This window comes from Falco cherrug, chromosome 7 (assembly GCF_023634085.1).
Source record: "Falco cherrug isolate bFalChe1 chromosome 7, bFalChe1.pri, whole genome shotgun sequence".
NCBI lineage: Eukaryota > Metazoa > Chordata > Aves > Falconiformes > Falconidae > Falco > Falco cherrug.
The window spans coordinates 4,435,525-4,448,834 of NC_073703.1; the positions used below are offsets into that span (position 1 = coordinate 4,435,525).

Sequence of the window (13,310 nt, forward strand, 5' to 3'; positions counted from 1 at the left end):
CTTCAGGAATCCACAGTAAGATGCACAACTTTAAGAAGGCACGTTGGTGTAATCAACAGAAAATGCAAGATCTGTTGATGTTGGTCCTACACAGCAAGCACTGGTCGTCTTCCTCCGCTCCCGCATATGCTGCACACATTGAAAAACCTCATCAGCCAATATTAAAAAAAATAATCTAGTACAGCTCAAAGAGTAGTTGTAATCTAAACTAGATAGAACATCGTATTTTTTCTAAGATGCTAGGAGGGTGTTCGCTTGTCCTGCACTGCAAATGATGGCTTTATCTGTGTTTCTTTGCACAACTGCCCAGCACATTTGCATTCAGACGAGCTGGCCAGTCCCAGTCACTGCAAAGGCTCTCAGGCACCAAAGAGATTATCGAGGTGCCTTTGTTTTTCTAGTAAATCTAGTATGGAATAACACTTCAGAACTTTGAAGATGAAGTTACTTGTCTATCATACTTTTGTGCCATATCAGGAAAACCAGTTAATAGGGACTGCTGCTGTAATTATGAGCCCATTTATTGTACAGTCTAATAAATCTACTTGCTTTCCAGATGGATTAAGCTATTAAACCCCTCACTAATGGCACAAACAATAACTCCAAAATCTAGTGCTGCTGCTTGTGGAGGCATTACACTGCCTCTTTCCAAGCTATCGAGTATTATATAGTTACTACGCAGATTAATGAAGCAAAAGATGAAACCATTTCATCAGTCTCCCTTATATTTAGGCTTTGAAAGCAATGCCTGAGCAAGCCTCAAGACAGCAGCCTAAGGGCTCTAACAAGGCCCTCGGGAGGAGCCCTGCAATATTATTTCAGGGAGCTGGGGTCTCTCTTTGGGCAGAAAAGGAAAACCCACTGCATCGCTGGTTTTATAGCACCCCAGTCCCTTCTTCCGTAGCAGTACTCTGGATGGCACTAGCTACGGCTGTGATTTGCCTCTCCTGGATGCCGCTGCTACCGTGTTCAGCTCAAATTGCTTTTCAATTAGCTATACTCTTCTGACAGTGTACCCGACCGCCGAGGAAACGCCAGCTGGCAGGGGAAGGAGGGCAGCATGTGCAGGCATCATCTCAAGCTTCTGCAGGGGTCGGTGGGGGGCTGAGGAGCTCCCACCGAACTGTCCCAGCAAGCCCGGCAAGTTTCAGCAGCTTTAAGCAGCGACTCTATTGCTGGTTCTGCTTTAGAGCAACCCTGAGACCTATGGGGAAAAATAACTGCACCTGCAGACTGTATTTAACTTACAGGCGCTACCACAGGTATGTGCTCTGATCACACTGCCAGGCACAGGCATTAGAGCTGCTCATTTTTCTGCTCAGCCACACATTACTACCTTCTTAGAACAACGTAAAATGCATCATTCCAACTATTTGTCTTCATAAAGTAAAAATACACCACCACCAAACTGAATGGGGAAGCCCTGTATGCCTTTTTCTTCAGTGCTGTTTGGTGAGAAGTGACGAGTGGACTGTCAGGGAAGGTCTCACTGTGGGTTAACCACTCAGAGCAAACAAAAAACCCAAACAGCTAAACAAGCCGGCTGCAGGCAGCATTTGCTGCTTTGTGGACATAGATGTATCATCTAGTCCATCCCGCCGTGCAGCCTGACTGGCAAGTACAAGCAATTGGATTGTTTTGTTCCTCTGGATCATTAGTAGCTTCCTCACAACAAGGCATCTGATCACAGCCCCAAAGAAGAAAAAGCAGATTTCACATCAAGAAAGTAAGAGTGAGCGAGCACACGTCCTTCCTCGCTCTGCCAGAACTCCCACCTCCACCCCCGCAGCAGCCGGCGGGTCCTGGGGAGCTGGGCGCCTGGGGGTGATGCTGCAGCCTCCCCATCCAAGAAGGGTGAGGCACACCGCAGCGGAGGACAGCCAGCCAGGTCGCGCACGAAGCATCCAAACTATCTGAATCCTCAGCTGCAATGAGTACCAGTAATCCAAAAGGTTCATAAGAGTGTGGTGCGACCAGTTATTTACATTAATAAGCAATGTGGTTTTACTTAAGTGAAACACCTCAATTAACAACATTTTTGTCCTTAAAAATAGCCTCCGTGATCCCTCTTGTTACCAGCTTCTCCAGTCCTGCAGTCTCCATACAGGTCACGTTTAATCATCAGCACTGGCAAGCATTACATTATCCTGTCAGCTCCTATTTGTTGCTGACTTATTAAAAAAAAGAGAATCATTTCATACCGATGATGGGGAGCAGTAAAATTTTAAATTAATATAAATCCCCATCCCCTGTCTGCTCTGGCAGCAGTTCTCTCGCGTGTGTGTTATGAAAGTGCGGGCACCTGCTCTCGCTGAACAGTGCTATGGCATTCACTGCAACTATTTGCCTTTCCCAAAATATAAGCATTTGAGCTCACGAGTTATTTTTGTCCAAAAGTTACTTCAAATGCTTATTGGAATGAGTGTGATAGAGAACATTTAAAAGCCACAATTACAGCTGTGATCCTCACCAACACACCACATCCTCAAACACCCACGTACCAGCTGTTAGGCAGAATAATTGTGAAAATATACGAAGTACACACGTGGGTTTGGCAGCACGATCTCTAATGGACGGATATGCTGATTTATATCCTAAGACAACTTTGCTGATAGAAAGCTGCAGTACCTGCCAGCGAGTTAAATCATTATAAGCTTTATTTTAAAAGCGAGAAGGTATTTTACATTCAAGCTACAGTCAAGGCATAGTCAAATCATTAGGAAAAGGAAGATAACACATTTAAACAATAACGGCACATGTTCTCTAAGCAGACAGGTATTGTTCAGCCAGGTATTGAACTGAATGCACAGATCACAGAATCACAGAAGGGTCTGGGTTGGAAGGGACCTTCAAGCCCATCCAGTCCCACCCCCCTGCCATGGGCAGGGACACCTTCCACCAGCCCAGGTTGCTCCCAGCCCCGTCCCACCTGGCCTTGGGCACTGCCAGGGATAAGGCATTCCAGAGAAGCTGTACCAGCACCTCACACTCTCGCAGTGAAGAATTTCTTCCTAATCTCTAATCTAAATCTACCCTCTTTCACCTTAAAACCATTACCCCTTGTCCTATCATGACATGCCCTTGCAAAAAGTCCAGAAGGGCTGCAAGTGGCACCACTGCTGGATCGCGTTGAACTCCTTGTCCACCAACACCTCCAAGTCCTTCCCCTCAGGGCTGCTCTCAATCCATTCTCCACCCTGCCTGTATTTGTGCTGGGGATGTCCCAGTGTATGCGCCGTAGGGACAGGAGAGCCCAGCTGAAGTCTCTGCCACCCCAGCCACATGGCTATCTGGAAATTCATCACTCAGATCTGAGCTTTCTGCTGGAGGCCAGCCCGTAAGGCCAAATTCCCTTGATGCGGGGACTGATCCAGTACAGCGGCAGTAATTTATATTTTGATCATGCCACTGGAGAGAAGATAAACCACATAAATCATGGTCTATTTAGCCCTGAAAAGTCAGAACATATCTGCCTTGGAAATCCCTTTCTACAGCTCAGCGTTATGCATGTACATCTTTAAGGTTGATAAGGCACACACACACACACACACAAAAAAAAAAAAAAAAAAAAAAAGCGCAGTTTCCCCTCCTGCTGCTTTGCTTCCTTTACCACAGCATGGTGAACAGCTATCAAACCTACATACCTGGAATAAGTTTTGGAGGATCTTTAAGAGGAAAAAAACCAAAACCACTTGCTTTTCAAACCACAGACACAGGATTTCCAACCTAATTCTAGGCTGGATTTAGGAATCATACAAAACACAAAAATGGTGTTTAAGACGTGCAGACCACAACAACGCAGGACAAAGCACCTAGCTGTGCATCTCGACGTTATGTATCTCAGCATATCCGTGGCTTACAGCAACGGAACTGAAGTAACAGCATCAACCCTTTGGTTAACAAAGCAGGTTTAACGAAACGAAAAAAGCCACATCTCCTTTTACCCAGCCCAGTACCTTCACCTGCTTCAGGACAAGTTCTGCACATCACACATGGCTACCCTGACCAGACTGTGGGAAATCAGCCGGATCTCTTACTTGGTTCCCTGTCTCTGCAAAAATTGGATGAACAAAAATGCAAAGCCAGAGGCTTGGTTTCCCTCCTATATTTTTTCAAAGACAGGGCAACATCAAAAGCATCCCTCTCCGCCAGACCCGAGGAGCTGCCCAGCTGCGGGCACGGAGCATGGCTTCTGCCACCTGGAAATTAATGGAAAGCAAACACATAAGCTAGGATCAAAATGAGATTTTTCACTATCACTTTACATTTTATTGGCTTATCAGAAATGCTCGAAAGTTGTCTCATGCAGTTATGTACACATTAGTAACTACATTTTGCAACTAAATTAGTTCACCAAATGACATGACACTGTCACCCAGGCATGACACCGAGCCAGCTCACAGTCGAGCTCTCCGTCTCCTTTGCTTTCCTAACGGACTGGGAAATAATGGCTGTAAGTATCGCACAGCCAAAGCAGCACGAGTTTCCTTCATGCTGAAAAAAAACTCGTGTTCATCTATTTTGCTCCCAGCATATGCTCCAAGACCCTTTACATGAAGAGAAAAGGAAAATCTTTTACCCCGGTGCCAACAAAGGCAGCTCAGCTCAGCGACCCTGACCACGTTAGACCTGTTGATTCTTCTTGCTGCTCAGAAAGGTCGAGTTTGCTTTGTGCGTTTCATTTCTTCCCTGCCAGGTTCCCTCCAGGAGTTTCCACTTAAAAATCCCAATTATTTAGAACATCATCATTTTCTTCCTGCCATTAAGCAGCCTGATAAACAATGCACCTTTAGTGGGAAAGACAGAGTGGCGTTTTCTTTCCTGACAGGGTTTCACGGACAGTAACCGAGCGGACAGAGATGCAGGCACTTCTGCTGCCAACTCATTACAACGCCTACAAGAATTCAATACAAAGTGTGCTCCAAATTACAACTCGGACAGCTGGCAAGTATTTGGCGTGCCTGCTCGCATGCAGCCTTCAAATAAAAATAGAAGAACCCTTCTAGTCCGAACACTGCAATCATTTAAAAGGAGCAGGCACGAGACTTTGGAGAGTATGCACACCTCACCCTAAAAATTACATGGTTCCCATCAAGGAGATGATCTTTGAGGACATGAGCCGACATCTTCCCGAGAGCATGGTTTTATCTGGCAATTGCTAGCGAGCTTCATGTCATTTCTGCAGTTAATCATGACTTATCTTCCAGTAAGCAATGGATACACAGATCCTGCAAACAGCGCTGCAAGAGCCACTGTCACAGCAGTAAATGCATCAGCAGTTCCCTCACACGCTGCTTCTAAGTGCTCCCCTGAAAGCTCCAGTCTCTGGGAAGCCCCAAACTCCCCAGGTTTGTTCCACAGATGTTTACAGTTTATTAATTGGCATGAACCATTCACAATCATATTCTTGTATATTTACTCTGAACGTACAGTTTCATTAATTTCTTTTACTACGCAAAAAACAGAGGTTAAGGAAGTAACACTGCTTATAGCAAAGAAAGAAATAAAATCTGTTTTAAATTAGAGCAACTGGCTAGAAACGCCTCATCTTACTTGCTTAGCAAACCCTGGCACTCTGTACAGATGGTTCTCCAGGAAGGAGTTACTAATGGTAGTTAGTCAATGGCAGAATTAAAGGTTTCAGCAAAATTTTGTTGCTTCACCAACTAAGTATTTCTAAAGGGAATGACCCGGCCATCAGTACGCAATGCTGCTTAAAAACTTTATTAAAGGGATTTTGCCAGGAAATTTGGAAGCTTTGATTATAACTGCTTTCACAGGTATTTTCTCATAGCGTTCACTAAGAAAAAAACCCCTGAAAATACCTCTCCTCCAAATGGTTTTACATATCACGTAATATACTAGTAGCGGCTGAACCTCAACATTGGTAAACACAAGCTAAGCAGCCGCATATAGCGTAAAGTTTTCTATATATGCCGGTTTGAAGGACAAACAGAGAGGACAGAGACCTCCGTGAGAGCCACCTCTGGGTTTCCCAGCCTGGCTTAGACACAGCCTGGAGGGGCACCAGGAGCACCCGACCGATGCTGAAAGACAGCAGCGCCTGCGCACAGCCCCGCTCCTCAGCTACCGCTGTCTGAGGATCAGCCCATGAAAACGCACGCACCAGGTAACGCTGTCCAGGCTGTCGATACTGGGGAACAGGGTCAAGGCAGAAGAGCCAGCACTGGGCAGCGGGGTCTCCGATCCACGAGACGTCTGTTCCTGGGGAGAGGTGCTGCGTTTCCTTCTCCTAATCCTTCAAATCAAGCTCTGTCTGGCACTTCATTCTCCAAATAACAGTCTGTCCCAGCAGAGTTTATGTTTAGACTCTGGCATTAACCCTGGCAAATGTGTTTGGAAACCTTCTGTTTCTAGATTTTTTCATATTCAGCACGCCAGAGATTACTGGAGGCAGCAGCGCTGGGTACTGGGGAGACCAAGATAACGTACAAATCCTGTTTTTATTGAAGTTCACCACAAAGGCTGAGCTAGCTTCTACATAAGGCACAACAGTAACTTTAATTCTGTTTTTCAGAATACAGCCCATGAATGCATATAGGCACGTAATAAGGTATAAGATAGAGATATCCTTTTCTTTTACCTTTTTTTAAATCCTACTTTTCAGCTCCTTAGAAGAGCTGATGAAACAGGAGGGCAGAACAAAATTAGAAGCGATATAAAAGAATGCTGAAAGCTATTTGATAGCAAATAGAAAGCATGCTTTGCCCATGAATTATTTTGTATAGCTATGACAGTGAATTATTTAAGTACAGGAGGTGATTACTATTAAACATCCAACAGAAAAAAAAAAAAATTACCAGTGAAAGGAAAGGTCAGAACAACTGCTGAGGAAAGATAAAACGTTTTCAGAGGAACCTTCTCTCGTCAGGAAGAGATGCAGGTCAGTAAAGTGCAAAGAACTGTTGCATGGGGAGAGATTAAGTATTTTTGTCCATGGCTCCTGTGCTCTGCTGATTTCCGAGATTCTTTACTTCCAACAAAACTGGGATGCACACCTGCAACTACTATAAACTTACACGTGCAACACAGAACCTAACACAGGCTTGGCAGGATTTATAGCGTTAAAATTTTAGCAAACAAAAAATTTCAGGTTGATCAGTCAAAAAGAGCTTTTCTTAGTAAGAAACAGAATTATAAAATCATCAGACTTCTTATGCAGGGGGACCAGAGCCATGGCACAGGATCAGGGATCAAATGCAGGGACCTGGCCGGGGGATACCATGTGCCTATCTATTCTCCAGTTCCATTCGGGAAGGCCACGTCCAAGTTTAAATAATTTTGCAGTTAGAACAAACAACAGACTTCGTTCTTAGAGACAGCAGGAAATACCAGACATTAAAATTCTACTGTAGCGCCAAATCCTTCGTTTTTGTGACTTTTTTTATGCCTACCCCTGCTTGAAAAATAAATTAACATTTTACAAGCGTTCTAAATGAATATTTTAAGCATCAGGATCACAGTTGTTCTAATATTCGTAGACAGGAGTATTTCATCCATGACTTAAACCTACACTTCTTAAACCTAACACAAACAAGCCTAAGAAACCACTCCACCCCACCAGGAACAAGTCCCAGTGGCGTGTGTTTTTTGATTTAGAGCAGCAATACTGGATTGCGTCAAACTAGATTAACACGCAGCATCTTCATGGGCAAGGCAAGGACAGACGCTGTGCACGAGCAGCTGCTCCAGCCGGTGGGTGCAGAAGGGCCCAGGGAAGCGACAGCTCCCAGAGATCACCAGCTAAAGCATCAAGTGGAAGGGCGCAGAGCATCGTCTTGGGACTTCCCTGTTTCTGGCTGATGTTTTTCACTAACAGTGATTACCGCCTCCATCGTCCAGTTCATCTGCAAAGCTAGGCAAGCGGTGCAAGCACTGTGGAAAAGAGGATGCTTAATAAACTAAGGCAGTGGTCTGGAAAAGAAAAATTCACCAAATGCAAGTTATTCCAACAGGATAACCAACCGCATGATGAGAAGTGAGGTCCCACTAAACAGGATGGCTTTGGGGTTTTTGTTTTGTTGTTTGGTTTTGTGGGGGTTTTTGTGTTTTGGTTTTTTTTTTTAAAAAAAAAAAAACAAAAAAAACTTCAAAAGGTTATACTGCCTTGCAAATTAAACTCCAACAGGCTGTCGTCACAGAAGTCACCACGGGATGGCTATACCCGTGGAAACTGCGTATGTGTTGCAAGACATAAAACCACAAACCACCCTTCTGTTCTGCTCAGCGTTGCTGGAGATGAAGCCAGAACCCAGACCAGCTTTGGGTACCGCTGTGGGACACAGACAATTCAGAGAGCAGCAGCCAGGACAGATCCACACCACCCTCCGTGGAGGCACCTTCAAGGCCAGGTATTATCCATTCTGCATCTCCACAGACACACTCTCTGCTCCGGTGCTTTGATATCAAAACCAGTTGTTACAATCAAAACTGTTTGGTTTTTTTTAATGGAATATTTATGCCATTTCCTGGAGCAGTTGATTTAATTTCATCCCAGTCTAACAGACTTCAGCAAATTTAAGTGGTTTGTCTTTAGGAGAGGCAGCCTTACAGAGCGTGTTCACAGAAACCCTACAGAAACTCCCTTTTGCATGTTATTCAGTAGTAAAGAGGTAATAATTGTATTGAAGTAAGAAAAAAAATTTCACTGTGCTTTACAACATTTAGAAACAGTTAATGGAGGATACATGCTACAATAATGGCTCTATTCAGTGTGTCTAACAGCTTAAAGTGGAAGCTTGTAAAGATGCTTTTTGTACTGTGACAAAAAGAAAGGTCTGCATAGATTCTGGTGGCTACATCTTTCCAGTTTGTGTTTTAGAATTTAGGTTAACTCACACTTAACCTAACAAAAAAGTCCTAACAATCCATTAAACTCTTGAACTCTCTTCCAAAGCAAGCTTCCCTTCTCTAGCTCACCCTCAAGACACAGTAATTCAGTCCTGAACAAGAAAAGAGCCTTAGCCTTTCAAGGAAAAAAAAAAGGGAGAAAAAAAGTTTTACTTCATCTGGATATCACGGAACGTAAGTGGAAGTGAGCAAGCAGTTTCCAAAGCATCAAGTACTTCCTACTGGTCTGTCTCTGGACATCACCCTCTCCTGACTTGCCCTGCCAGCACGTGGATGCTACAAACCTGTTTCTCACTTCTGAGGGAACACAACACAGAGTCAGGTTTTGCTGCCTCCGGCCACCTTCTTGGAACTAGGAGAGGGAGCACTCCACTTCTCCTGCTGGGCTGAGGTACGTTTGGATTTTGCTCTCCTGAGTGGCTGCCCTCAGGGGGTCCTGGAGCCCTCAGGGGGTCCTGGAGCCCCTTGCAAAGAGGGGACTGATGGCTTCTTTGGGCCAGCCCTCCTGGGGGGGTCCCAGGGCAGGAAGCCATGCACCCTCCCACGCACCGGACCTCGATCCCTTGCAGGGAGCTGAAGGCACAGCTGCACTGAATTGCTTCTCACAGGCTAGAAAAATAGATGAAATGACTCCAAACTCCTTGGATTCACAATAGATTCAGATGATGAGGCTTGCATAATTTCCATTTGGATTGAAAAGGCTTTTGATAAAGTTCATGTGCAGAGGAGGCAGCTCTTTGCCTACATGCAAACCCCTCGGTTTGCTAACAAAGATGAGCAGCTTCTCAATGAAGTTTGCGCAGCCCCTCCCATCACACCCTTGCTCTCTATGCGGTAACTGTAACGAGTGCTGGACCAGTTAAGACATGACAATAAAGAGTTCTTAAACCGCAGAAATCATACACTTACACAAATACCCTGACTACACACAACCGTAATTCCATATGAAACGCTGCTCTCCATTAGCCTTTGTAACTAAGACCCCCCCCCCAGCTTCCACCCCAGTAATTAGGGGACTGAAGACATCTTGACTGCAGTTTTATACTCAGGAAAGAAAAGAATCTATGAAGAGACAATGCCTAGCTCCAAATGTGGATTTACAGGCAATGTTAATCCAGAAAGAGTCTCTCACAATCTTCTTTGGCTCCACAGATTTTAGTTGTTCTTCCTGTTGCAATACACTGAATTATAATCTTATAACAGGATACTCCCCATTCTTTAAGAAGTGGCACTCAAACTTCTTCAACCTCTAAATGCCAAGCAACGCACAGAATAGAAAGCTGCAACCCAAACTTATTACTCTTGACAACATAATCTTTCTGCTTTTCTTCTTGGGATCAGTCTCATGCAAAAAACCCGAGTCAACCACAGTGTCTAGCAAGAGCATTAAACAAAAGCCACGGACGACAGGCACTTCATGTGTTTCAAGGGAAATAACTGGCCGTGGAATAACCTCGATCCTAACAAGCACAGACTGATTTTGGTCTGCAGCTACATGATGGTTTCTATTTCCTCTACAGGCTCTCAGTTTGATTGGATTAACTTTAGCTGCAGGTCCTCCAGCAATATTCCCAGTTGGATTTTCACATTAAATAATATGTGGGATGGGGCTTTTGGAGCTGCTGTTCAGCTGGGATTGCAAGGTTTAATACCTCCAGTGCTACCCAGGACCGACTAAACATCATGTAAGCATTGAGTAAAGATTCTCATGCTCAAGAATGCTGTGATGACCCTGCAGCAACGATTCAGTCTAAACTATTTCAGCATATAAGCAGCTGCTGTCAATAAATTCTCCTAACTAACTCTCCTCCTTAAATGCTTCTGAACATCCCAGATTAGCTGAGCTCACGACCTGCCTGCATGTAATGCTTTTGGATTACGTTTGCACGCATCCAAACCCTTGCACCTATCACACTATTAGCACCTCGCACGTACATGTCATCTCAGGATTGGTAGCCTGGTGCTGAACCTCCTCTGTTTTTTAAAATATCACATATTATGAAAAGGTGAGTAGTGGGGGAGAAAACTAGTGCCTCCTTCAGCCAAAAATACCATTTCACTGGGAGCAGGATTGTGCTCAGCAATGCTCTGCCCTTTTTCCCAGGCAAGCAGGCAGTTTGTTTTAAGAAGAGCCATATTACAGAGCAAACCCTCAAGGAAATCAGCACACATTTTTTAATCTTGACTCTTCAGCTCCATTTATTGTAGACTTTGTATTGGCTTGCAACTTGCCATGCAAGTTAATCAAAATGCTGTGGGATTCTGGTGGAAACACAGTTATGGGAACAGACCAATTTTACCCCCCCGGACTGCAGATGTTCCCGACTTCAGCTAAGTATCTTTGCTTCCCGACTTGTCTCTGCACCAGCTCCCAAACCCAGACTTTTTTTTCTTCTCTTCTCTCCTTGCATCTTATTTTACACAAATTAAGCTACAGGAGTTTCGCTACAGACTTCAGGAAGAACACCATTTCACTTCTGGATTGCAAATTTTTACTGTGTGACAGTTGCTACCTGAAGCCTGCGTGTAACTCGCTCATTCCAGCGGGGAATCGAGGTGTCAGCGGCTGTATCCACATAACCAGTACTCCTGCTGAAACCCAGGCAGGCACCAGCCCAGAGCTGCTGCAGACAAAGTCCCTGTCAGTAGGGCAGAAGAGTTAAATTAGGCCTTGATACTCACACCGAATACTTTGAGTAGCGCGCCATTTAAATCACTATGATTTAATATGATTAATAAATGATTTAAAAAAATGAGTGCAAAGACACACTCATTATCCTCAGAAGACGGGGCCATTTTCACAGAAGCTGCACAATGTAAATCCTCAGAATCCCAAGGCTTACTTACTACTTCTTATAGAATTCAATTTCTGAAAAAACCTGCTATTAACATGAAACAAGCAGGATAAAGGCAGCTCTCTTATTCAGTTGTTTTCCTGCAAAAGAGAGGCCACAATTCCCTCCATCTCCCCCGGCACTTCAGGTAAAAGGGAATGATTTGCAATAGTTGCGTGGTCTTTGATCGCTACTCTGAGACTGAATCTAATGGACTGTAAACTACCAGCCTCTCCCATGTCAATAATGTATGAGTACGTATCATACAAACACACACGTATAATGTATTGGGACAGCAAGTCAGAACCAGCAGGGAAATAATCCCTTCTTTTCCAAAAGATCGTCACCACTTTATGCATCCTTTCCTGTTGCTAAAAGAAACAAGTTTTGTGGTTTACCTGTTTTTTTCCAATGCAGGTTCTGCTCTGCAGAAGTAGGAGTTGATTTTTCTATTTTAAATAAACTGCTGTGAAACGTCAACAAGCCCAGTGCCTCCTCACTCCTGCAAAGGTGCAGCATCGCTACCACAAGCTTAATAGCAAGGCGTATTTCAAAGTAAGAAGGAACAAACAGGAAGGATGCAATCAAGTTAGCTATTCTGGGGAGAAGCGAAGCAAACTTCAAGAAGCTTTAAGAACAGCCTAAAGTTTAAGTCCAATATAATTCAGAATTCCTTCTCTACAAAGTATCCCCAAAATGATCAGCATATGCAAAAATTATATTTGCAAGCAAAAAAACCCCTAAGCCAACCCCAAAGCCTTTCACAGTCATTCTGAAGATGAACACAGTTCCAAGGACGCTGCTATGCTTAACTCCAGATCAGCACCCTCGACCTTCCAAGTGTGACGTGTAGCCAGTGAAGTGTCTATGGCTAAACTGATGCTTCCCCCACCCACCCAAAACCACACATTTTCCAAAGGCAAAAAGTGTTAAGACACTGGGGCAGAAACTTCAAACCCACGCAGAGGATATTCTCCATAGCAAAGGCATGAGTTACAAATACTTAAACTAAACAGAAAATACTGACACGGGAAGGTTCGCAAGCAATCCAGTTACAGAGCGAGCACTGACCTCCTCTCTCCTCTCCACACCGACTATTCTACACCGTGAAACATGCAACTCATTGACGGAGGAAGCAGGGAAGAAGAGACGAGTCAATTAAATATTACCTCCTGACCTGAAATACTTTTAATTAGGTTTCCTAGAAGATCTTTTCTTGTTAAAGTGAGAAAGTGCACATTTTGCAGCAGCAGTTCCTACGGTGCTCATCTAAATACAAACCACAGTACTTTTCCCAATTTTTACATTGTCACAATATCTGGTTCTGCTGTACAGATTTCAGCAAAAGATAGTATTTCCAGTTTTAAACTGGCAGTAGAATATTTCGCTATCTTGGTTCAACCCTCTGATGATAGTGTTTTATGTTAACTCCTGCTGATTCACAGTGAACCACTAGCACTCACTGCTACATCCCAGAACAGCAAAAATTATACTGCTTAGGTCACTAGAAGATACTAGAATAAACCAGAAGTCTATTCTGCAAATAGTTAGAGAGGTTCAATTTTGAAGTGTTTTTAAGATTTGAATAGCTTTGCCTCTTTGAAG

At 44.0% G+C, this 13,310-nt stretch overlaps 1 protein-coding gene across 6 annotated transcripts in view; it reads right to left on the reverse strand.

Moving 5' to 3' along the window:
* The window catches only part of GLCE (glucuronic acid epimerase), a 55,630-nt gene that overhangs the window by 17,465 nt on the left and 24,855 nt on the right, over window positions 1-13,310 (reverse strand). The window lies entirely within an intron of this gene.